General features: G+C 47.5%; 1 long non-coding RNA gene and 3 other non-coding genes across 5 annotated transcripts in view; all 4 read right to left on the bottom strand.

The window, feature by feature from the left end:
* Window positions 1–25792, bottom strand: part of LOC123000493 (uncharacterized) — a 73813-nt gene that overhangs the window by 35781 nt on the left and 12240 nt on the right. For both annotated transcript variants that reach the window (XR_008956634.1, XR_006408493.3), the window contains exon 2: window positions 8042–8307. This is a non-coding gene — a long non-coding RNA (uncharacterized LOC123000493). The remainder of the gene's footprint in view (window positions 1–8041; window positions 8308–25792) is intronic.
* Window positions 1906–1979, bottom strand: TRNAT-CGU (transfer RNA threonine (anticodon CGU)). The gene has a single exon. It is a non-coding gene; the product is annotated as a tRNA-Thr (tRNA).
* Window positions 11342–11413, bottom strand: TRNAA-AGC (transfer RNA alanine (anticodon AGC)). The gene has a single exon. It is a non-coding gene; the product is annotated as a tRNA-Ala (tRNA).
* TRNAA-CGC (transfer RNA alanine (anticodon CGC)) lies at window positions 24273–24344 on the bottom strand. Its single transcript has one exon. It is a non-coding gene; the product is annotated as a tRNA-Ala (tRNA).

Genomic DNA, 25792 nt, shown 5'->3' with positions numbered 1-25792 from the left:
AACGCACTGCAGTGATCTTAGATCCAGAAATGTAACTTCTTGAAACTGGCATGCTGGCCCAGAGTCATGACAACTCTGACCAGATGTCTGCCTCTGATGGCCTCATTTAAGTCCACTAAAAGATTAAGAGTCCTATAAAAAATAACATCAAGAAGTAAAATATCTCCCCAAAATACCTTATGTTTGCTTAACACCAATTTTGATTTAATTTATTACTTTATGAAAGTCAAGGATTTTTTTCAGTGGTTCATGGGCACCCAAGAACTTAGGTCAGTAACATCTTTTTTTTTTTTTAATTTAAATTCAATTAATTAATATATAATGTATTCTTGGTTTCAGAGGTAGAGGTCAGTGGTTTGTCAGTCTTAAATAATACCCAGTGCTCATTACATCACGTGCCCTCCTTAATGCCCATCACCCAGTTACCCCCTCCCCTCCCCTCTGGCAACCCTCAGTTTGTTTCCTATGATTAAGAGTCTCTTATGGCGGGTGCCTGGGTGGCACAGTGGTTAAGCGTCTGCCTTTGGCTCAGGGTGTGATCCCGGCATTATGGGATCGAGCCCCACATCGAGCCCCACATCGGGCTCCTCTGCTATGAGCCTGCTTCTTTCTCTCCCACTCCCCCTGCTTGTGTTCCCTCTCTCGCTGGCTGTCTCTATCTCTGTCAAATAAATAAATAAAATCTTAAAAAAAAAAAAAAGAGTCTCTTATGGTTTGTCTCCCTCTCTGGTTTTGTCTTGTTACATTTTTTCCTCTCTTTCCCTATGATCCTCTGTTTTGTTTCTTAAATTCCACATATGAGTGAGATCATCTGATAATTGTCTTTCTCTGACTGACTTATTTCACTTAGCATAATACTCTCTAGTTCCATCCAATTGTTGTTGCAAATGGCAAGATTTCATTTTTGATGGCTGAGTAGTATGCCATTGTCTATATACACCACATCTTCTTTACCCATTCATCTGTTGATCGACATCTGGGCTCTTTCCATAGTTTGGCTGCTGTGGACATTGTTGCTATAAACATTGGGGTGCAGGTGCCCCTTCGGATCACTCCATTTTTATCTTTGGGGTAAATACCCAGTAGTGTAATTGCTGGGTCCTTGGGTAGCTCTATTTTCAACTTTTTGAGGAACCTCCATGCTATTTTCCAGAGTGGCTGCACCAGCTTGCATTTCCAGGTCAGTGAACACCTTGAAAGAATATACAAAATTTATCCATATGTCTGTTGGCTTTTTGTTTTTGTTTTTGGTGGTGGTTATAAGCAAGTTTTCATCAGATAATCTAATGAGTTCATATACCATACAATTTTAGGAGCTATTCTAAACCACACTGGATACTGTTTGGTTTTATAAATAAAATTATCTGAAATGCAAGACCATGACTTTGAACTGAGAAGTATTAGGTTAAGACCCTAGCTTAATTATTTATTTACTAGCTGTGATTTGGGGAAGTTACTTCGCTTCTCTCCCATTCTGTTTTCTCTCCATAATATGTGCATAATAATGCTCACTTTTATGAGTATTTTTAGGGATTTAAAGGTATGTGAGAAAATAACAAAGTGAAACGCGTTCAATAAATTGCAACCATTTCTTATCTATGCATAATGTAAGATGGTTTGAGTCTGGAAAACTAGCAGAATACATTTTTAAATAGCTTGAATTAAAAACTTTCCAATTTTATTTTAGAAATTCTGCCTATGACTGATCTTCAACACCCAAGTAGTTAAACGCACAGCAGAACCATGTGATACATCACAGCGAGCAGCAGAGAATCATTGAGCATGCAGGTGCACTGAGAGGTTGCAGAGATCAGAGCTCCCAAGCCGTAGATCTGGTACTGAGATTAGAGCTGATTTCAGACTAAAAAGTCTGAATAAATTACCAAAACAAGAAAACAACCTCGCAGGCCCCGCTGGGATTCGAACCCAGGATCTCCTGTTTACGAGACAGGCGCTTTAGCCAACTAAGCCACAGAGCCAGCCGCGCTGCAGGTAAAGGTACTTTTCTGATCACACTGTCCTGGATCAGGAGACAAGCTGCGAGGCCCACGAGCGTCCCGGCACAAGCCCGTCGGAATGCACGGCCGGGCCGAGCCGGAGGCCCACAGAAGAGCCGCCGGAGCCCCGAGCCCCAGCCGCAGGGCAGCACCGGCGCAGCAGCACGCATGCGCGCACTCCCGCCTCGCCAACCCTCGCGGAAGCCGCCGGGATGCGCACGGAGGCGCCGCGCCGAGCGTTCTGCGCACGAGGGGCCTCCTCCGAGTGAGGCCCGCACGGCTACGGTCTCCGCATCCCCCCCATCGCAGTAGAGACTCATCAACCGAGGGGGTCTTCCCACTGTCAGCGACCGGCTCCTCCAGCAAAGCCGGTCCTTTCCAACACTGATCACGCGACCAGCGCGTCCGGCTGGTGGAAGAGCGCACACCTGCGCCCGGAAACCCGAAGCCAACCCAAACCGCCCCGACCGCCAGCGCCTTGCAGACGGCTCGGCGGGCGGACGCAGCAGCCGCCGCCGCAGCACGGGGCTCGCTCAGGGGTCACTGACCCGCCCTGTGCTTCAGCGCCGGGGCCCGGCAGCGCCCGCACCCCGCAGGCCGCCCGAGGTGCGCAGGGGCACGCACGGCTCGGGCGGCTGCCGAGCACACGCCTCGCTCGCCGCTGTCGGCGCTGCTGTTTGCGGAGGCTGCTCTCCTGTGCTTCCCCTGGAGCCTCAGCTTGTGGGAGCCAAACACGCATCGCCTGACTGTCCACTCCCTACACGAGGCGTCCGTTCTTCAGCGGTCAGCGGCTGCACCCTCGTCCTCGGCCTCTGCTGAGAAGCGGCCGACAGGGAGGGCCGTGAGCTCACCGAAGCAGTGGGTCCCCCGGCCCCTCCCCGGCTCCCGCTGCCGGCCCACAGCGCGACGGGGCGGAGTTGCGCGTGTGCCCAGGCAAGGCTAGGGCGCGCTCTGGGGCGCTGACGCCTTGGGATCGCCGAGTCCTTCCTAACGCCTTTCCTGAGCCCAGTGTTCTGGGGTGGCTACTTTCCGTTCCACTCCGAGCGTTTCTGCAGGGAGTACAGTCGTAGTTTCTTGCAAACCAGGACGGTCACTTTTAAATTTAATCTATGTTAGCAAACTTCTGCGACTAGAACACCACTGCTCCATTGACCGTGCATTTACCGAGTGTGGAAAACAGCACGTCCGAGTCATAGTGGGCCAGACATCATGGCATTTCTGAATTCTAATTAGCTGCTCCCTTTATGGTAAGGACTGTAAATTTCGGTCACAAAAGTGAAGCTGGGATGCCAACGTGCACAGTGAAGCATCACCCAACAAGAGTGGCACACCTGAGGACCTACTGTGCGTCAGGGGCTGACCTGAGTTCTGTGTCTGCCACTAGGTACAAGATGACCACAGATGATCGAAAATGAAACAAATTTCAATAAAGTTTGTAAGTGTTACAAGAAAAGAAATACAAGGTAACAGACGAACACTTAGTGCAGCCTGGTAATACAGTGACGTACACAGTACTCGGTACTATGTGCACGGCTCAGTACATTTTGGGGGGCATTTCCCTTTATTAGATTTTTTTCTAGAAAAATGTCATATATAACACACGAACTATACAATTAGTACTTGAAGACATCTTTCATACTTCCAAGTTAATTCCAGGTGTTTAACGGAAAGAGGAATTTGTGCCAAGGTGTAATGAAATAAATCTGACCGAAGCCCAACGGTAGGAAGGTCTGTGAAGTACTTTTAAAGAGGCAGACCCAGTGGAACCTATTCCAACAAGGACCTCCCAGAAACAGACTTGCATTCGGATGTGGGAGTGAACAGGAAGACGAGACCACGGGGCAATCTGATGTAAAAGTGCTTGACTAACGTTAGACCCAGAACAGCTCAATGAGGGACAGGAGTATGGATAGCGGGACATTAGATTTTTCATAACTGCAATAATTTCTCACGACCCTCAGCGAACGCTTCCTCTGTTGAGAACAGGGCGAGCTAACACACTATAGCTAATAGGTGTCATCAGTTGAACTTTGTCCCCCTAAACTTTCCTATGTCGACATCCCAACCCCCAGTCCTTCAGAATGGGACATAAGTAGTTAAGATCAAGTCATCCTGGAGCAGGGTGGGCCTCTCTGATATATAGTCTATATATATTACCTATCTCTATCATAGGTTGCCAGAGAACCACCAAAGCTCAGGGAGAGGCATGGGGCAGAAGAAACACCCTGCCTACACCGTGATCTTGGATTTGTAGTCTCCAGAACTGTGAGATAATACAGTCCCATTCTTCAAGCCTCCTCGTTTGCCTTATTTGGTTACGGCCATCCTAGGCATCATCCTCTGAAGAAGAACTAAGTTTTTTCCTACGTTTTGCCCCAAACGTAACTGAAATAAATTTATTTTAAAAGGGAACTGAACAGGGGGTGATGGGAGGAATGCGTGAAAGGTTTCTATACCCTAGCTAAAAATCTGAACAAAAATTAAAGTTCAAAGGCAAAAAGAAAAGGAAAGTAAAAAAGAGAGGAGAGGAGAGGGGAGGGAAGGAGAGGGGAGGGGAGGTGAGTGGAAAGGAGGGAAGGGAAGGAAGGGAGGGAAGGGGGGAAGGGAGGGAGGGACGAGGCAAGGAAGGGAGGGAAGGGAGGGAAGGGAAGGAAAGGAGAAAAGCACAGAGAAGTACATGTCTGATCAGTGATCCAGGTCCAAAGTTCCTGGAAACAAACAGAAGTGGGGAGAGAGTGGAAACAAGTAAGGTCCACTCAGAACTGGAATATCTGACACACATGTGGGAAGAAGACAGCTACAGCCTGGGAAGGAAAAGTAAGAATGGGGTAGCACAGAAGCTGGGGAGGATAGAAGAATCAAACAGGAGTTATGGGGTAAGGGGCCATTACAGGGGGAGCAAAGACTGAGCTAGGAGCACAGGGCAGCTAGAGCCTCAGAGGGGGTTGGAGGGGGAAGGTGAGAGAAGGGGAAAGCGGGAAGGTAGGTGAGCGAGATCTGAGACTGAGTGGCTGGTACTCCAGCACAGGGGTGAGGGTGTGCGGGAAGAGGCACTCGGCAGAGGGATGCAGCCAGGAGAGGTGTGGCTGGAGGCCACAGAGGGGAGAGGGGGCTCAGTTACTGGGTCAGTAAAACAGGCTTCTAGTATAGGGAACCTGTGAAGATATATTTGCTTTGAAATGTTTTCCCCCATGTTTCTATTTACTGGCAAACGCTAGCTTCTTACAAACTTCCATCATACTTTATGGGAAAACCTCATAATTCTGACCTTATTTTTCCTTGATTTAAGATGAGTTACTTTAGAATAAAAGAAATCATCATTACACTTATAGTGGATTTCTCATCAGTAGCACTAGAAACCAAAAAAGAGCAACAACAGACAAATGATGGAAGAACACGATTAGGTGCTGAGGAAAGATAACTCTTGAGACCAAAAGTCTTTAGCTAAATTATTGAAAAATAAGGATTAAATAAAGACCTTTAAAAATCTGTCATTAACTAAGATCTTGAGATCAGTGTGAAGTAATTAATTCGAGGGAAAAAGGAACTGAGCGAGAACTAGTGAGATGTGACAAGCAACAGTGAGCTAAATAGGAAGTTTCTAGCTAAATTTTTAAGCGGCATTTATTTGAACTATAATCGTTACATCTGGATGACTTTAGGAAGAACAAGGTCTCTGCGGGAGCTGGGTTACACTCGGACCTACAGAACTGTAAGATAAATTTGTGGTGTGTCAAGACTAAAACAAACAAACAAACAAAACAAGGTCGAACCAAACTGTTAGCAGCAACGTCGGGGAAATCTGGAGGGCAATACTCATCATGACAACATTGTTAAACCCTGGTATTGCTCAAGAGGAGTGCAGCATTGGTCATGTCGCATAGGTGTGACGGACCTCCCGTGAGTGAGTGAGTGAGCCCGGGGGACAAGGACATTCACCAGGCTGATCACTAACCCAAGGGTCACTCTGTCTGCACTGACGTCAGCTGTGGAACCCTGTGCCATGTAAGAGCAAAAGCCAGTCGTCCCGTAGCAAACGCGTGAGGCATAATGTAACACGGAGGCTGACAATCAGCAGAAACGCGGACAAAGGCTATACAGACTCAGCTCCCAGATGAAGAAACATAAAAGGCCAACAAATGTATGACATACACTGAACCTCACCAGTAGTTTGACAAACGCAATCTGAATACATGTATCTTCCTCTACGGGCAAAACGTCTCGAGTTCAACAATGCCAAGGATTGGTAGAGAGTGGGAGATATTATCATTGGTTGTTGCTAAGAATATACATTTTGCACAAGCAGTATGGAGAACATTCTGGCAATATCTAGAAAAGCCAGAGATATCCTTACTTTACGATTCAGCAATCCCACTTCCAGACACTGGATTTAGCAACTCCTTACAAATTGTCCAAGGAGACATGAGCAGTGATGTTCTCTGCAGCACTGCTTGGGAAGCAAATATTGGAAATAAAGCCTTACGTTCTCCAATAGATTAACTACACAATTAAAGTTTAAGTGCGATGCGTCTCCTTCTATCATAGGAATTTGTGTGAAACAGATAATAGTGAACAAAAAGAAGGTTGTTATAAATACGTGCAGTGGGACAGGTAAACAGCGTGACATTTTTACAGATATACATACATGTGGTAAAAGATTAAAATGTACAGTAAGGGTATAATGCAGGGAGGAAGGGAAATGAAAAGTGAGGGGTGAATTATTTTCTGAGAAACAGAAAGGTTTGGATAATGGGTTTCTGAGGTCTGCTGTAATAGTCTCTGTATTTATACTTTAAATATCTCATCATGAATTTTAATTTAATGAAAGAGTTTGGCATAAACTTTCACATTATCACATTAGAAAAATAATACATAACTAAAGCAAGAGTCCAGTGCACTTGCAAAACTCCCAGTATTAGCCTACGTGCCCCACATGCAGTAGTCTCTTCCATTCATCAGATATTGCTAGAATTTCTAGACTTTCAAAGCTATGGATTAAATGCCTGAGGGAAATAACAAAGGGCAGAGAAATGGTCTTTGTCCTAAGTGGCTAAACGTTAACTGACAAAACAGAATGTAGCTGTGGGTGATGATAGTTCAAATTTCTCTAGAACACATGTTCTGTGCCTTCTTAAAGTGATTCCTATCTCTTCATAAATTCAGGGACCATCACTTCCCTAGAGAACTGGCCGTCTTTTGTGAGATAAAAATTTACACAAGAGAATTGCAGGGTCTAAGAGCAAAGTTTGGCAGTTTAATTTTGTGTCAACTCGGCGAGGGTATCGTGCACAGTCGTTTGGTCAAAACCCCTTCTAGTGGTTGCGTGAAGGTATCTGTTTAGATGTGATTAACATTTAAAAGGGTAGATTTGAGTGAAGCAGAGGACCCTCCTTAACGAGGGAGGCTTCATCCAATCAGCTGAAGGCCTGAAGAGAACGGAGTTGCCCCGAGGAGGAAGAAATTCTGCTTCCAGATTACCTTTGGATGGATTCAAGACTACAACATCGCCTCTTCAGACTTGCCAGCCTGCCCTGCGAATTTCAGACTGTTGTGGGAGCCAACTCCTTAACACAGATCTCTCCCTTTCTCTATCTGCGTCTCTTTCTACACACACAGTAACACACACACAATATTGGTACGTTTCTCTAGAGAACCCTGACCAGCTCACAAAGTAAGATGCTCGGTTGCTAAGAGAAGAACACCTGTTACAGGAGAAGACCAGCGCGAACTGAGAGTTCAAGGAACTCCTAGACCTTCCCCCAATTCTCAGCATCACTCTTTCTCCATTAAGCCCCTAAACTTCACATGTAAGACCTGGAGAACTTATAAACTCCGCTGATCTAATGACTGAGCTACATACAGGTTGAAGCTATAGCTGGTAACCGGCTACCTTATACCCCTCACAAGCAATATCCCTTTAGCAGGGTCACGAAAGCCTGAGGCTTCCACTGTCGCTTTGAGCAGACCATTAGGATATCTAAGAACATTTTGTCCATTAGCAAATTCAATGTAACGTATAACCATCCCCCCTGTGTCTCACTCACCCTTCACATTATTGTGGGCAGAGCGCCTCAGTCCCAAAAGTCTTCCTCTCAGTAGGGTGTTCATTCCGGGGGACCGGAGGTGGTCACTTCCTTCATGTTTCAGAGATTCTCCCCAAGCCCTGTCGGATTCCCTTCCTTGAGTGTTCGAACTCTCCCAGATTTGCTCCATTTTGCTGAAATCCTTTTGCTCGGAAGGCACTCTGGTCACCTTTGTGAGAAGTGAGATTGACTTCTTCCTTCTCATCTCGTTTGTCTTCTCTTTGTACCTGAAGGTCCAACATAAATAAAGAAGAGAAAATTTTAGCCTTCTATGCTATCTAGGTACCGGGACGTATTTTATTGTAAATCACCAAGAGATCACTGGTCACAATTTAAAATTAAACTGTGCAAGGATTGCCCTGTACTACAATGGAGATCTGCTATGTCTCGCTCTCCTTGCAATGAAAAGAAAATATAAGGTGTATATTTTCACGAAATGACCTAATTTTCTCTGGCCACAAGGCTTTGTAGAAACTCCTAAATGCAGTGAGACCCAGTGTAGGCTCAGAGCAGTTTCACTGTTGCTATAGATAAAAGGAGTCTTTAGCCTTTTCTTCAATGCTTAGGAATAAAGATCGGCAAATAGAATTTCCCCCAGGTATCAGCTCTCTGATCATTTCTATGCTTTTAGAAAAATAGCCCCTTTTCTTTCTATCTTTACTCCTCCTAATATTCTTTGGGCAGAAAAACTAAAGAAAATGAGATCTGGCTTCATCTAATTAAAATAGTCATCTCTTGAAATACTGTAAAAACATTATTAATTTTCAGGGAGCCAGAACCACATGATACATTAAAACAACCCCTCCCTTACGAAGACTTAGCCCCAAGTTACCAGTATCAACTCCCCTTTTCCAGGAGATAATTTTATTTCAGGAAACTAGGTCAGAGTCTCTCAGATCACTGAGAGATACCTCCAAATTTAAATCTGGGGGAGTAGGCTTTAGGATATATCCCTTCTGTCCCAGAAGGCCCTGAATTATTAAGTGATCTACTTTCTTCCCAATGACCAGCTTTGCAAATTAGGGATCTCAGGGGTAGAAAGGGAGGGAGGAGGGGGAAGGGAAGAAAAGGGAGAGGGGTAGAAGAGGAGAGAGAGAGAGAAAGGTGGGGGGGTAGAGAGGGAGAGAAAGGGGATGAGGGGAAGGGAGGGAGATGGAGGGAGAGGGATGGGGAGAGAGGGGGATGGAGGGAGAGGGATGGGGAGAGAGGGAGGGAAAGGGAGGGAGAGGTGGGCAGAGGGGAGGGATGGGGAGTAGGTGGGATGGGGAGAGAGGGAGGGGGAGAGGGAGGGGGAGAGGGAGAGCAGAGAGAGCAGTCTTCTCTCCACTTAGAACTGAATGTGGAGAAGTTAAGTTCCATCCCATTGACAGCCTCCATCTGCCCCTGACTTGGTCAGTCTGCAGACTGCTCACATGTCTATGACTATCTGAGGGCCAGTGGTGTCTCTAGACAAGCTAAGCCTAACTGAAAAAGCAATAAACCTGCAGATGTCCTCTCTGATGCTTCTTCCCACCTTTGTGGATATTTGGAGATAATTTCAACAGAGTGTCTAGGCCAGTGGTTCCCAATCTTGACGGCTTATTCCAGTCACCTAGGGAGCTTTTAAAAATGCCCGTGTCCATTCCACATTATAGACAAATTAAACTAGAACCTCTGAGTGGGATCCGGGCATCAGAAGTGCCAGAGCCCTCCAGGTGACTCCAGTGTGTCCCCAAGTTGGACAACCACTGCTTTAGCTCTGAAGACATCTGTGGGCTCAGGGAACTCTAATGACTCCTCTTTCCCCATCTGTCCCAATGCCCCCGACACACCGTATTCAACAAATACAATACTTTAGCCGGGAGACTGTTCTTGAACTGTCCCTAGAAGTTTTATTGGCTGAACTGAAGGAGCCTGTTTGTGTGGTTTGGAACAGAGGAAGCCGAAAAACAATCTCTGGCCAAGTTGATCACAGTCCGGTGACCCGAAGTGAAGACAAAGGAAGACAGGATGGGGATGAAAAGAAAGATCACGACAAAAACCGTTACTATTGCTCCGTAGAACTCTTGAGATTCCACAGCGGCCCTCCTTGGCCATGGGCAGCAGGCCGCACGGAGAGGCCTGTGGACGCTCTCCTCACCGACCACTCAGCTGGTAGACGCCACGGCTCCTCGTCTTCATTAGTGCGGAGTGTTGCAGTATCTTTGGGGGCCCATCAGAGTCACACTCGTCGGCCTGGATACGTACTGGCAAGAGCACGCGCGATCTATCCCGACGCCAACGGGGTGGGAGCTGCAGGGCGCCACAGGGTCACAGGCCCATCCCAAGGCCTACACCTTAATTCTGTGGGGTTTTCTCCTTAAGGAGTTAGGCAGCAAAACGTCAAAGAGTCTGACGCAAAGGACGATAGTCACCGTCATTGTTTAGGCCGGGTCCCTGCACCTGCAGAATTCGGGACACTCCCGGGGTCGCGTCCGCGGTCCCGGGACTGCAGAGCGGCCAGAGGCCAGCCTGGGGGAAGACCCGAAAACACAGAGAACCGTTCCTCAGTTCCGTGCGCTCGTCGTGTGACCGGGTGTCCAGGGAGGAGAGGCGGGGGCTGAATTCAGCGCGAGAGACCAGACGCCGCGTTCGCAGAGCGAGCAGATCTCCAAGCGAGAGCACCGAGGAGCCGCTGCCGACCGTCCTCACCCGCAGCAGCCGGGTCCTAGGGCAGCGGGTTCTCGCGCAGGGCCGAGGCGAGCGGCCGCAGACGCAACCTGCAAACCGGCTCCCGCCGCGCGGACGCAGCGCCGAGCGCACTCGGAACAAAGCCGCCAGCTCCGCCCTGCTCGCGGGGGTGGCCCCGGAGCGAAGGCCACGTTCCGGGGGAAGGTCCACCCGCGTGACCGCGGAGCGTCCGCAGAAGAAAGCCTCGTCTCCCGCGCGAGCCTCAACGTGGAAACCTCAGGTGGGCTCGCGCGCCCCGGCCCCGAAACGAAGCGAAGACACGAACTGGTCCCCAAACCTTCTAGTTCAGAGTTTACACGGATGAACGTCAGTAGTGCTTTTTTCTGGACCCAGGAGGGACCAGGGCCGCTCCGGACTCGCTTGGTGGGCGGGCGCAGGCAGGGGCTGCGGGCGCGAGGCGGGTGCAGTTTGCAGCGGAAAGGTTACGCGCACACCCCAGCCACCCCAGCCGACCGCGAGCGTTGGGGAGCAAGACGACCATTCCTGGGATCCTGCGGGAACCGGCTGAGGCCGGAACAAGAAAGCTACTTCCCAGCAAGGGGACAAAAGGAATGGAGATGCTGGGGATCGAACCCGGGACCTCATGCATGCTAAGCATGCGCTCTACCACTGAGCTACATCCCCACTACACGCACACGGTGCTTTTTAAACTGACTTCACGAAATGAGGCAAATTTATCCCTCTTAACAGTTCACAAAAATCTGCCTTGTTCTTCCGTAAAGGGAACTCGAATTTTCACCACTTTCCTCCATAGAAATCCACTGGCAAGGAACTGTGACCCGCAAACTGCCGACACTCAGGACCCGAGGAGAACACGCTGGGGGGCGAATCTCGGCAAGAAACTCGCCCACACGTGTCCTCAGTGTCTGAGCGCTTTTCTGTGTTTCCAAAGGCCTGTGGGTCAAAGGAAAGATGCTTCCAGGAAAGAGAAAAACGCTTTGGCAATGACCGTCTTTAACCGGGGCCACCACAGTCCGCCAGCTCTCCTCCGCCTGGCTGCACCCTGTTCCCGGGCTCCAGAAACCGCCGTGCGCCTTTTCTCAGAAAACAAGGAGCCGGTGGAGGGAATTCTGTTAAAGAATAACCTTCCACTGCAAACGACTTGGAGGGCTGAAGGGGAGAGAGGCTGGATTGCTGCCTGCGGCCTTCTGACCCTCATTTTATCCAAAAATGCAAATCAAACCTGGACAGTATAAACCCTCGGATCCCGCTCTGATGCTTCGGAACAAAGGGCCCGGAAAGAGCTGAGAAACGCGTTACTTGTAAGATTGGGGTGAAACACCTGCTTCCCCGCCGCTTTATTTGCTGCAGAGGGAGCGGTTCTCCCGCCATCCCGGACCCTCCCTCCCCAAGGGTGCAACCCGAGGTTTTACGCCTGCCTGGCGTTCAGGGGCGTGCCCGGGCACGGTGCCCTGTGTCTGCTAGAACGGACGGGGTGCCCAGGAGCAAAGAGGGGAAGCTGAGGCTGTGCTTGCACAGGCGCGGAGGGCGGCTCAGGGCGGCTGCTCTGGGGGGCTGGGGGCCCCGAGGAGACCCCGCCGCAGAAGCCGGCGCGACCGCAGCACCCCAGCATTCCTCATGCTTTCACCTTGCCAAGACCGCCTGAACTCCGTTCCCGCAGCAGGGATGGTGGGCCCACACCGTTTGCGGCAATCTGAGTTGTCTAAAGTAATTAGGGCCTGACCCTTTCTTTCTGCCAGTGACCGCTTTAATGGAGGGTATGCCAGTCCGCCCAAAGACTTCAGGTTCTTGTCAGGATAAAAAGGGAAACGGGAGAAGACAACCGCACGTCTTCATTTAGCCTTCCAATTCGATTTTCAAGGAATATGGTTTCTGATAATAGTCTGGTATCTTGAGAGAAACAGATAAAAATTATTTTTGTAAATAATGACTATTTACCAAAGAGAAACTTTTCTTGAAGGCTTGCTGTGAATATTAGTTATCTATTGCTGAGTAATACTCCAAAATTTAATGGGTTAAGAACATAAATGTGTATTATCTTGCAGACTGTGTGGGTCAGGAACTCCAGAGCGGCTTGGCTGGGTTCTGGCCCCAGGTGTCCTGTGAAGCAGAACTCAGGCGTCTACAGGGCAGGCAGCCTCTGAGGTGTGACTCTGTCTGCAGGATCTGCATTCAAGATGCTGGGAGGAGGCCTCGGTCCCTCCTCACCTCTGTCTCCCCGACTGATTTAAGTGGGAGGGAACTGCCCAAGGGTGTGTAATGGGGAGGCAAGGATCTCACTGGGCCTTCTGAAGGTTAGCCAAGAGACTGTGTTATCCCTAATTGTACCTCAGTGCGGACTACAGTACGTGGCATGAGTAAATACTTGAAGCATTTTTTAAAAAGAGTGAATGAGTGAATGGATAGAGACAGAGACGCTTGTAAACATGAATAAACAGAGTACTTTCAGGGGCCACTTAGGAGACTTTAAATGGAAGAAACCATGAAATTTGCTGTCAACCCTCTCAATTCCAATAGAAGAAATGGAAAATTTGTAAAAATGCATAAATTACCAAAGAGTAATTGTAACCTAATTCAATATACAGGCATTTTAAAGACTGAATCAAGAATTCAAGCAAAATTTCCATAAAATATAATTTCCAGTCTGAGACAATTTTACGGCATGTTGTATGAAATCTTACAGGAAGTGATAACCTCTATGTTATACAAAATACTCCAGAAAACAGAAAAGCTTATTTGAAGATACAAGCATAATAGTGCTACCAAAAGCCAATGAAGAAAACTTAAGGAAGAAAAATTATAGGACAATTTCACTAATGAACACAGAGGCAAAAACACAAATAAAAAACTGGAACAGATTTCCAGTTTCTGATTCCATATATAGGGAATTTGGAAGTCACCACTCCATCCTGATAACAAGTAAAAAGCAAAACAGACTGAAAAATCAACAACTCTTCTGGATCTGTGAGAGGGGTGAGGACACAGCCCAAACTGCTGCCCCCAAGGCTGAAAAGACAGACAGGTAATAAAGGGAGGGAGCGCACTCTTGACTTCTACTCAACGTGGACTGCAAGTCCTCGCTGGGCAACTGGGCAAGAGAAAGAAAGAAAAGGCTCACCAAATGGAAACGAAGTAAAACCGTCACTATTTGCAGATGCCGTGATAGTATGTATATAGAAAACCCTGAAGACTCCACCAAAAACTGGAAACTAATAAACAAGTTGCAGGATACAAAATCAATATACGAAAATCAGTTGTTTCTATACACTCATAACGAACTATCTGAGAAAAATTAAGAAAACAATCCCATTTTAAAGAAGATGTGGTATATATACAGAATGGAATATTACTCAGACAAAAAAAGAATGAACTCTTGCCATCTGAAAAGACATGGATAGAACTAAAGTAGTATGCCAAGTGAAATAAGTCATTCAGAGAGAGACAAATACCATATGATTTCACTCATATGTGGAATTTAAGAAACAAAACAAATGAACAAAGGGGTTAAAAGGAGAGAGAAACAAACCATAAAACAGACTCTTAACTATAGAGAACACACTGATGGTCATCAGAGGGGAGGTGGGTGGGGGATGGGCTAGATGGGTGATGGGGACTAAGGAGCGCACTTGTGATGAGCACTGGGTGCTGTAAGTGATGAATGACTAAATTGTATACCTGAATCTAACATGACACTGTATGTTAACTAACTGGAATTTAAGTAAGAACTTTAAAATTTTTTTTAAAAAATTAAAAAAAGAAAGAAAACAAACCCATTTATAGTTGCATCGAAAAGAAAAAAAAAAAATACCTAGAAAGAAATTTAACCAAGGAAGTGAAGATCTATACACCAAAAACTGTAAGACATTGATGAAAGACATTGATGAAAGAAATTGAAGAAGACATTAAGAAAATGGAAAGATATATCCATGTTCATGGATCGGAAGAATTAATATTGTTAAAAATGTACCCATACTACCCAAAACAATTTACAGATTCAGTGCAATTCCTATCAAAATTTCAATGGCATATTTTATAGTAATAGGAAAAAAAGTCCTAAAATTTATATGGAACCACAAAAGAAGCTGAAGAGCCACAATGATCCTGAGAAAGAAGACCAAAGCTGGAAGCTTCACACTTCCTGACTTTAAACTGTATCGTAAGGCTAGAGTAATCAAAACAGCATGGTACTGGCATAACAACAGACACAGAGATCAATGGCACACAACAGAGCTCAGAAATGAACCCATGCATATGTGGCCAATTAATTTATGACAGAGGAGCCCAGAATATACAATGGGGAAAGGACAGCCCCTTCAGTAAATGCTGCTGGCAAAACCGGACAGCACATGCACAGGAATGAAACTGGACTCCTATCTCATATTGCACACAAAAATTAACTCAAGTTGGGCTAAACACTTGGACAGAAGACTTGAAACCATAAAACTCCTAGAAGAAAATGTAGAGGGTAAGCTCCTTGATATCGGTCTCAGAAATGATTTTTTGGATTTGACAACAAAAGCAGAAACAATAAAAACAAAAATAGATAAGCAGGACTACATCAAACCAAGAAGCTTCACTTCTGCACAGCAAAGAAAATCATCAACAAAATGAAAAGGCGGCCTACTGAAATGGGAAAAAATATCTGCAAATCATATATCTGGTTAGTTAGCTGATAAGGGGTTAATATCCAAAATATATAAAGATCTCATACAACTCAATAGCAAAATTGAACAAATAATCCCATTTAAAAATGGGCAGAGGAACTAAACAGACATTTTTCCAAAGAAGATACACAAATGGCCACAGGTTCATGAAAAAGTGTTCGACATCACTCATCATCAGAGAAACAGAAATAAAAACCACAATGAGATCTCACCTCACACCTGTTCCAATGGCTGTCAGCCAAATGACAACATCGCAGGTGAGGATGCGGAGAAAAGGGAACCCTTGTGCAGCCACTAGGGAACACAGTAAAGTGGTTCCTCAAAAACTAAAAACAACTGCTATGTGATCCAGCAATTCTACTTCTGGGTGTGTGCTGACGTGGGAAGGATGTTTTAGGGTTAGAACCCAACGGCCAAGAAAGAATTCTTGGGACGTCTTTGGTGCAAGAAGGTGGTTTTATTAAAGCACGGGGACAGGACCCGTGGGCAGAAAGAGCTGCACGGGGTCACAAGGAGTGGCCCATTATATGCTTTCAAGCTGGGAGGGGCAGGGACAGCACAAGCCTCCCAGGACCCTGAGGGGGCAGCTGTTGTTAGGAAAGGTCGTTTATTACTGCTTAGTAAGAACTCAGTCCTGAGACCCCTCAGATGTGGATGGGTGGGTCATATGCTTGGGGGATGATTGCCAGCATGTATCTTGGGGGTAGAAATAAAGGAATTTCCAAAGGTAATTCTATATGTTAAAGGAGACTCACAGGGTCCGGGGGTCGGGCTGAGGTTGCCTTTTGCCCTCAGCAAAGCGTCAGCATCCAGGCAGCTGAGCTCCCAGAGGAAGGTCACACTCTGCCTTTAAGGACTTGTGAATGGGTTGTAAGTAGTAAGGAAATTTTTCTTTTGCTTTTGTTTCCCACATCATGTCTATCTGTGATGTTGTGATTTATAATAGGAAATACGTATTTCATTTTCATCCTGTTGCTTGCACAGAGCTCCTAAAATCCATCAAATTTCCTAAATCATTACAGCAACGAAGGTGTCTTTGGTTATGTTCATAGTGACTGCACCTAAGTTGTGGGCTGGTTGTCCGGAGATTAAAGGCTGGAACTTCCAGTCCTACCTCTCTCACCTTCAAGCCGGGGAGAAGGGCTGGGAGTTCAATCAATCGCCAACCGCTGTACGTAGTCATGCCTAGGCATGGAGACTTCCCTGCACAAAACCCCCGAAGACGATGATTTGGAGCACTTCTGAGTTTGTGACCACGTGGAGATGTGGTGTGAGTGGTGCACCTGGAGAGCATGGAAACTCCACGCCCTTTTCCTGAGCATCTCTTCCGTCTGGCTGTTTCTGAGTTACATCCTTTTAATCTAGTAAGTAAAATGTTTCTCTGAATAATGTGAGCTGTTCCAGCAAATTAATCAAACCCAAGGAGAGAGGGTCATGGAAACCTCTATTTCTAGCCAGTCAGTGAGAGCGCAGGTAACAACTCGGACATGCGCTGGTGTCTGAGGCAGGCACAGCGAGTGGGAGGGGAAAACAGTTCTTTGCTGGAACGAGCCTTTTACCTGTGGGATCTGATTCTGTCTCCCGGTAGACAGTGTCAGAATTCAGCCGAATGACAGGACGCTCAGCTGAGACACAGAGCATTGCTTACTGGTGTGGGAAATTCCCTGCACACACACAGTGTAATTTGGTGACGAGAACCACCTTTTAATATTCAAAGGAAATCAGAACAGGTATCAAGGAGATATCTATACTCCCATGTCCACTGTAGCATTAATCGCAGTAGCAATACACGGAAACAACCAAAGTGGCCATCCACGGAGGAAGGGATGAAGATGTGGTCCACGTATTCAATGCAGGATTACCCGGCCCTGAGAGGGAAGGAAATGCTGCCAGTAATGACCCCATTCATGGCCCCTCGGGGCGTTATGTACGTGAAGTAAGTCTCAGAGGAAGACCAATGCTGCGTGGTAGCACTTCTATGGGGAATGGGGGCGTCAAACTCATAAAAACAGAGCAGAAGGCAGGAAAGTGGGGGAAACAGAGGCTGACAAAAGGGTACAAATGTTCCCCTCGTTCACCTTGAAGATGAGTAGGGTCCAAGGATCTCCCGTAAAACACGGGGACTGGAGCTGGTAACACTGGATTGTGTAACCGGAATCTGCTGAGAGGAGAGCCTCCATGTTCTCACACACACGACAAAGAAAATGATGGATGGGGCGCCTGGGTGGCTCAGTGAGTGAAGTGTCCGACTCTTGATTTTGGCTCAGATCAGGGTCTCAGGGTTGTGAGAGTGAGCTCCCTGCTCATGGGGGGTCTGCTGGAGATTCTCTCCCTCTCCCTATTCCTATTCCCCTCCCCCTGCGTGTGCACTCTCGCTCTCTTTCTAAAATAAATACACACATAAAAAGAAGGTGATGGATGTATTAATTAACTAGATGGGGAAACCCTTCCCAGCGTGTATGTGTATCAAATCACGCACACTGTACACAATAAATACCTGACAGTTTCATGTGAATCATAACTTTTGTGATCTATGCCTGACCCACACTACTTGCCCAAAAAACATTACTTGCAGAACTTCCTGAGATACATAGCAATTGAAGAGGAATAGGCCTCAGCAGCGGATAGTTCTCAGGAAACAGAAGAACGTAAGAACTGCCACTCTCAGACCAGGAGATCACCCAACCCTGTCCCACGCGGCGAAAACTCCCAGGGCTGATTCGGAAGTAGAGACGGCCCAAAGTCACCTTTGCCGGACCTAATCCCCTATGAGCCTCAGACACACTAGGTCAGCTCCAGAGAACTGATGGTGCGACCCCTGCTGGCCCAGGGACTTCGACCTGGACTCTCACCTGGAGGCGACCTTTGCCCCAGTTCACGCTGAATTCCCACTGCAAAAGCCCTTGGCGAGTATGCCGCACTCTTAGGTTAAAGCTCCCAGTTTTGTTGTTGAGGAGACACTGCTCTGGGAAACATCCCTGGTGTTCTTTACTTGTGCAAATAAAACCGTCCCTGCTCCTATTCCTTGGCTTGGGGTGTCTTTCGGCTTGATGCCCCCCAAGAGACAAGCCCAGTTTCAAGTGAGATCACAAGTCTGATGTGGATTACCTCTGCCTCTCCCTGGCTGGATATAAACGGAGGTTCACACGACTGCCTCCTCAGAGCCAATTAATCTGCTGAAGCAGCTCACAGACCTCTACCAACCAGGTCACTGACACCAGGGTACCTCCCTGACTGCGTTATTAAAAAGGGTACACTACAAGACACAGACTAACAGTCACACGGAGACAGACATGGTGAGATCTTCAAGGGTCCCGAGCACGAGAGCTTCTGTCCATGTGGACCTGGGTGCACGGCCCTCCAGCGTGTAGGTGCTTCACCAGCAGGGACAGTCAGCAAACCCTGTTGCTCCAGAGTTTTGTGCAGCTTCGTCTTTAGACCCTCACTTCCCAGAGGCCGGTGGCTGAGGCTGGAAGTTGCCACACTGTACCCGCTGGGTCTTCCTGTGATCAGCCCATCGAAGGCTACCTAGCGGGTCCCACCCTAAGTCGTCTCATTAGCATAAATTCAGGTGAGGTCAAAAAGAGCTCCTTACCGTAACAGAAGTACCCCGGTCATTGAGGAAAGCACCCGGGTTTTAGGAGCTCTCTGCTAGGAATCTGGGACAAAGACAAAATGTATTTCTTATTATGCCAGAATGAACAGCCATGATTATTAAGACAGGGAAAGCAAATCACTAGGGAACAATATTGGGATTTCCAGGCAGCACAGTCTACCCATTTAATATTTGTTACTCTGAATTTAAAATGAATCCAATGAGCACAGTTGAGTGTTGTTCTTTGGAAAATCTGGGCTTCCCAGGCATCGGCACAGTTAGTTTCCACCTTGACTAAGGACCTTGCCAGCACGTGCAATGCAAGGAGAGAAGGGAAGTTGACTTACGGGCATTTATGAGTTTGAAGAATGGCTGGAGATGCGTACTACAGTGAATGAGTAGGAAAGTAGTGTATGCTTTTGACAGGTAATGGAGACTAGCACTGAGAGTCCTGGGTGATTGGTTAGCTATGTGCAGGTGGGGGGGCGGGGGGGGAGCAGGGCAAGGCACCCATGGAACAGCAAGGTGGAGAAAAGCCATAGGCTACGTGCCTCTGACTCTTGTAAGGGACCGAAGATGTGTTTTGAGAAGTATCCGCTTGTAGAGTGCATTTAGAGCAGTTTAGGACACAAGACGGCTTAGGAAGAACGTGTGGGATATGAAGAAAATCATCTAAGGTCTGAACTCTGAAACACACCAACATTTACCAAAGTATGTGCATTAGATTTAGAGACAAAGGAGTCACTGGTGACTCTGATAACCAATCCACTAGAGCTCTAGGATTCAAGGCCACATTCCGAGAGTAGAGAAGGGAGGGTGAGATGAGGAATGGAGACACAGGGTAGAAATAGGCATTGTGAGAAATATGGCTGGGATCTGGAGGGGAGGAAGAGAGTGGTGACCATAAGACAACATGCAGCCAGGGGAGAAACCTGAGCCACTGTAGGTAATAATAAGAAGTCGTGAGAGAGGGAGAGGTGGAAGTAAGAATAATTGAGAGAGCAGGGTCCCTGTGACTGCAGGACACAATGGCTCCAGCACCACTGGACGACTATAAACCACAGAAATGTATTTCTCACTGTCCCAGAGGCTGGGAGTCCAGTCAACACACAGGCAGATTTGGTGTCTGGTGAGAACGTGCTTCCTGAGTCGTGTGTGTCCTAACAGGGTGGAAGGGGCAAGAGAGCTCTCTGAGGTCTCCTTTATTTATTTTTTTAAGATTTATTCATTTTTATTTGAGAGAGAGCACATGAGAGAGAGAGAGGTTGGGGGGTGCAGGGGGAGAGGGAGACAAGCAGACTCCCCACCAAGCAGGGAGCCTGATCTCACAACCCTGAGATCATGACCTGAGCCAAAACCAAGAGAGTCAGGGGCGCCTGGGTGGCACAGCGGTTAAGCGTCTGCCTTCGGCTCAGGGCGTGATCCCGGCTTTATGGGATCGAGCCCCACGTCGGGCTCCTCCACTATGAGCCTGCTTCTTCCTCTCCCACTCCCCCTGCTTGTGTTCCCTCTCTCGCTGGCTGTCTCTATCTCTGTCGAATAAAGAAATGGAATCTTTAAAAAAAAAAAAAAAAAAAAAACAAGAGTCAGATGCTCAAGCGAGCCACCCAGGTGCCCCTGAATTCTCCTTTATAAGGGCACTAATCCTACCATGAAGATCCCACCCTCATGACCTCACCACCTCCCAAAGGCCCACCTGCAAATACTATCACACTAAGGACTAGGTTTCAATCTATGAATGTAGGGAGGTCACATTCAGTCTACAGCAATATGAAAAGAGCAACATGCAGGAACTGAAGATTCACAGGGAGAACAAAATGTTAAGGAACTGGGAGTTTCAGTTCAGTAGAAAAAGAGAAGTTGTGGAAGTACCTGGATGAAATAACCAGGAGAGATAGATTAGAATTAGACTGCAGGCTAGTGTGGTACATAGAATAATGGCCCCCAACGACACACGTGTCCTAATTCCCAGTCCTGAGAATGTTACCTTACACGGTAAATGGGACTTAGAAGTTTGACGAATTTGAAAATCTTGACATGGAGAGATTATTCTGGATTATTCACGTGAGCCAAGTGTAATCACAAGGGTCCTTACAAGGGAAAAAGGGAGCAAAGTCAGTCAGTCATATAAAGACAAATACCATATGATCTCACTCATATGCAGAATTTAAGAAACAAAACACATGAAAACAGGGGAAGAGAAAGACAAATGAGATGAAACCAGAAAGGGAGACAAACCATAAGCGACTCTTAACTCTAGGAAACGAACAGGGTTGCTGGAGGGGAGGTTGGGGCGGGGGAGGGGTAACAGGGTGATGGGCATTAAGGAGGGCATGATGTGATGAGCACCAGGTATTATATGCAACTGATGAATCACTAAATTCTGCCCTTGAAACTAATACAATGTTAACTAAATTAAATTTAAATTTAAATATTTTTTTAATCACTGTATACCACACAGACTTAGTATTTTAGTATAACAGGGATTCGTGTTAATATGGAGAGCATGGTCATGGATGTGAGTGGCTGAAGCAGAGTGGGAAGTAAAGGTCTTTGGGAAATCAGAGACTGGGGAGCCAGAAGCTAAGGTCCTGGGTGACCTGTCTTCACAGGTGCTGACGTCACCAAACCAAGTGGAAGAAGCGAGGCACCAGTCTCCATTCATCTAGGAAGAATCTTCTCGATGAGAAATGTGACATAATTGTACAGACCACAGCTTCCAAGGGACAGAGTTTTGTGTTTTTTAATGCAGATAGAAATTTAATGGTTTGGGGGGCGCCTGGGCGGCTCAGTCGTTAAGCGTCTGCCTTCGGCTCAGGGTGTGATCCCAGGGTCCTGGGATCGAGCCCCACATCAGGCTCCCTGCTCTGCTGGGAGCCTGCTTCTTCCTCTCCCACTCCCCCTGCTTGTGTTCCCTCTCTCGCTGGCTGTCTCTCTCTGTCAAATAAATAAATAAAAATCTTTAAAAAAATAAAAAGAACGAAATTTAATGGTTTGGAAATTGGAATGAGGTCTCGGGAAGGTGCCAACCCGTCTCCTGATTTGAGATTGAAGAGCGTGCTGATTCTACTTGAAATAGCCATCTCACTAGGAAGAGCCGGTTGAAGTTAAAGCAGGAGTGTGTGTCTAGGTGGGTTGTTAAACATGGAAATATGAGTTACAAAGAGTGGAGCTGAAGTATTCAGGTGAGAAGGACTGCATGTTTAAGTCATTAAAATGGAAGGACAGAGGGTATGTACATCCTGGAAAGTACCAGAGAGGGTAGAGAATTGGCGGGCTCATGTCTGCAGTGGTGAACTGGGACAGCAAGAGAGAGAGAGAGACAGAGGGTTTAGCCGGCCAAATGGTTTCCAAATAAATTAACCACTCTCCATAGTCCGAAAGATCCCACTGGAAGTGGAAAAATGGGTGAGGAGTGATTAAGAAATTAAGAGATTGAAACGAGCAAGGCTCTCAGAATTTAGCTTCATCCCAGAGATGGATCCCCTGCCGAACCTCAATCTCTTTGAAAACAATGAGCCTGCCTACTGTGCAGGTCCCTGGGAGCACACAAGCCCCAGACTCTCACTCTGGGGTTCTAAGGAACGGTCTTGGCACAAGTCTTGATGTCCTGAGGCTTACTCCTTGGTGGAGGTCCCCACCACAGCTCTTCTGACTCCTGCAGTCATGACTGAATGAATCTAGTTTTCTCTTTCACCACCAGTCCTAATCCATTTTTTCACATTGTTTACAGAATGACCTGATGGTGGCAACGTCTTCTTTAAAATGCTTCTTTGTCTCCTCACTGCCGACTGGGTCCCCCGGGAAGGCACACACAGGGACATTGTCATCGGAAACGTGTGTGTCTGCACTCCTTTATGATGTTTAGGGACTCTGACAGTTTGAGTCAGATGCTTGCTTTCAAGGTTACGGGCATTGATCGAAACCTGGCCAAGCAGATATTCTTTTCCACTTAAGTTAACCAAATTCAGTGTTTGCTTTTTGCAACCAAGAACACTGACTGATAGAGTCCAAAACCGCTGACGGGCCATATAGTCCTACATTTCCCTAGAGCACCCTGTGATCCGGCCATATGTAACCACCCAAACTGTCCAGCACTGTGTGTCCTGTCTTCATGCCATGTGCATTTATTACGACTAGAATCACACTACGACCCTCACTTCCAGCTGCAAACTCCCACTTATTCTTTAATGCACATCACTAGTATCTTCTTTTGGGAAGATTTTCCTGACCTACCTCCTCAGAATTGATCCTACCCAGTATCTCCCACAAACCTCCAACATGCGAATTATGACAGAGTTGCAATATGGTTTATAAATCCTCTCCCCTCCTTTCCGCTGTTGCCTCCCGATTCAGCACAGCTACACAGCAATATAGAAAAAGCACCCGACGGAGGGTTATGAAGTAAATTATTGGATTTCCTTCTAGTAAGGGCAAATACATGCTACCATTTTACTGTATTTTTTAATGTGAATGGAAACAGTAAATTATTGTTACATTATCAATATTTCAAAGCACTCAGTTGAATCAAGGAATCAATGTAAATGCAATCGGAAATCACATAAGCCTAAAACCCCATCTGCTGAGAGATGGCCAGAACGGGGCCTCACTTTGACCTCCGGTGCTGTCAGGCAATCTCCTGCCAGTTTCTAACCAACTCTGCCTTCCATTTCTACGAGCTATTTCTAACCTTAACTATTTTCCCAAGCCTCCTGCACTGGCCCAAGACCAGCTCTCCTGCACAGAATCCTTAAGTAAAGCCAAAGAGGCAGTGAGAAATAAAATGGTAACTAGGTTAGTGACTGTGGCCTATGAAGAAATTCCTCGAATGGTCTTAGGGTGGACTCTTGAATATTGATACGCAACTCCCACCTCAATACCAAAATCCTACCTTACCCGTCCCTTTAAAAATTACTGAAAGATATGTTACTTCTGATAATTTTCCAGTGTAACGTGAGAATGGATGGGACCTCATGACGTGCAGCTGTATCCCCTCTTCCTCGATGCTTTCATAGGATGAATTTCTTTCGAACTGTCCCTCTGACTTTGTACTTCTCACTGCGTAATAAAACACCCCAGGGAAATTTCCAGAAAGCAGGGAATATGCGGTGCTTAATCAAATGTCAGAGAAATAAACACAGACGGGAAAGAGCTGTACCTAAAGGGAATGATAACGGTTAAAGATGAGAAGGGACTAAAATGTTTCATCTGGAAATTCTAGAGCAGAGGCTGGACTAGTTAAGAACCGGAATAAAAAGCTGAGTGGAGATGCCGGGGATCGAACCCGGGGCCTCATACATGCGAAGCATGCGCTCTACCACTGAGCTACATCCCCTGGCGGGGAACAGCGGCCGGGCAGCATTCCTGTCCTGTTAAAAGCGCAGAATTATTCGGCGCTGTTCGGTCCCCACCCCGAGCGTGCGGTCCGGGAGGGAGGCTCCCACCTGCAGCCTCGCTGCCAGCGCGAGCGGACGCCGACCCCGGAGCCGCGCACCGCCCGTCTCCGCCCCGGCCACACGCAGCATCCGGCACAGGCGCGCACGGGCCGTCCAGATCGCGGAACCAGCTCCGGCCAGCCACAGGCTCACAGAAAACGCCGCCCCAGCTCCTCGCCGCTGAGTCGGCTGAAAGGGGGACCGAATCTGGGACCTGCCGCCCCCAACTTGACTCCGCTCAGAGAAAAACCTGAGATAGACCAACGCGCGCAAATCCTGCCGTGATCCTGCTCCCGAGGCAACGGCTGGGCCCACACACACCTCGCCAGCTGACACTGGAGCGCGCACCTGTGCACCCTGGCTTCGTGGAGAATCTCGGATTCAACAAGCCCGGGTTCTTTCCCTCTTTGCTTGATCCACGTGCCAGCTTCTCTTTGCTCGCGTCCCGTCGAGCCCCCGCGAGTCCGCGCAGAGGGAACCCCGCACCCGCCCGCCCCGGCCCCCAGGGGTTTGCGCAGAGGGAACCCCGCACCCGCCCGCCCGAGCCCCGCGAGTCCGCCATCCGCTAGAAGGGTCACCACGTCGGACCCCGTGGCAGCCACCGGCCCGGTTTCCTGTGTCTCACCTCGGAAGTCACACAGGAGAGAACAGCGACCGCTCCAAAGTAAAAACGACAGCACCAAGGGCACACGATGCATAAAGAAAGTCATTGGTAGGTCGAACTTCACTAAAATTTAAAACTTCTGCTCTGGGACAGACACTCTCAAGACAGTAGGACAAGCCATGGAGAGCGAGAAGTTTGTGCAAGGCACTGACCTGATAACAGAATGGCATCTGAAATATGGGAAGAACTCTCAAAACTCACTAAGAAGCCAACTGATTTAAAGAACAGACAAAATACCTTCAAATAAACTCGGCAAAGAAGATACACAGATGCCAACTAGGCAGAGGAAAAGATGGGCCACACCAAAGTCCTCAGGGAATGCAAATTAAACAATGATGAGATAAAAGGACCCACCTATTGGGACAGTGACAACCCCAGTACCAAGAGCACCAGGTGCTGGGGAGGGGGTGGACCCACAGCAACTCTGACTTAGTGCTGGCAATAAGCGGTTAAATGTGATCCTGTTAATGGTGGATCCGAGCCCGGACACATCTGTCAGAACCCAGAGACTGCACAGCACCCAAGTGAACACAACGTAAACCACAAGCTCTGGGTGGTAATGAGCTACCCACGCAGCTGTTCCTTCTTTCCGCATCCCCTTGATTTCTCTCTTTTCTTCCTCAATCAGCCAGTACTTTCAACCATACTGAGAAGGAGTGTTGAGAGGGGGCATCCTTGCTCTAC

This window comes from Ursus arctos, unplaced genomic scaffold, assembly GCF_023065955.2.
Source record: "Ursus arctos isolate Adak ecotype North America unplaced genomic scaffold, UrsArc2.0 scaffold_31, whole genome shotgun sequence".
NCBI lineage: Eukaryota > Metazoa > Chordata > Mammalia > Carnivora > Ursidae > Ursus > Ursus arctos.
The sequence above is the reverse complement of the archived record's forward strand: the minus strand, read 5'-3'. Positions and strand labels throughout refer to the sequence as shown.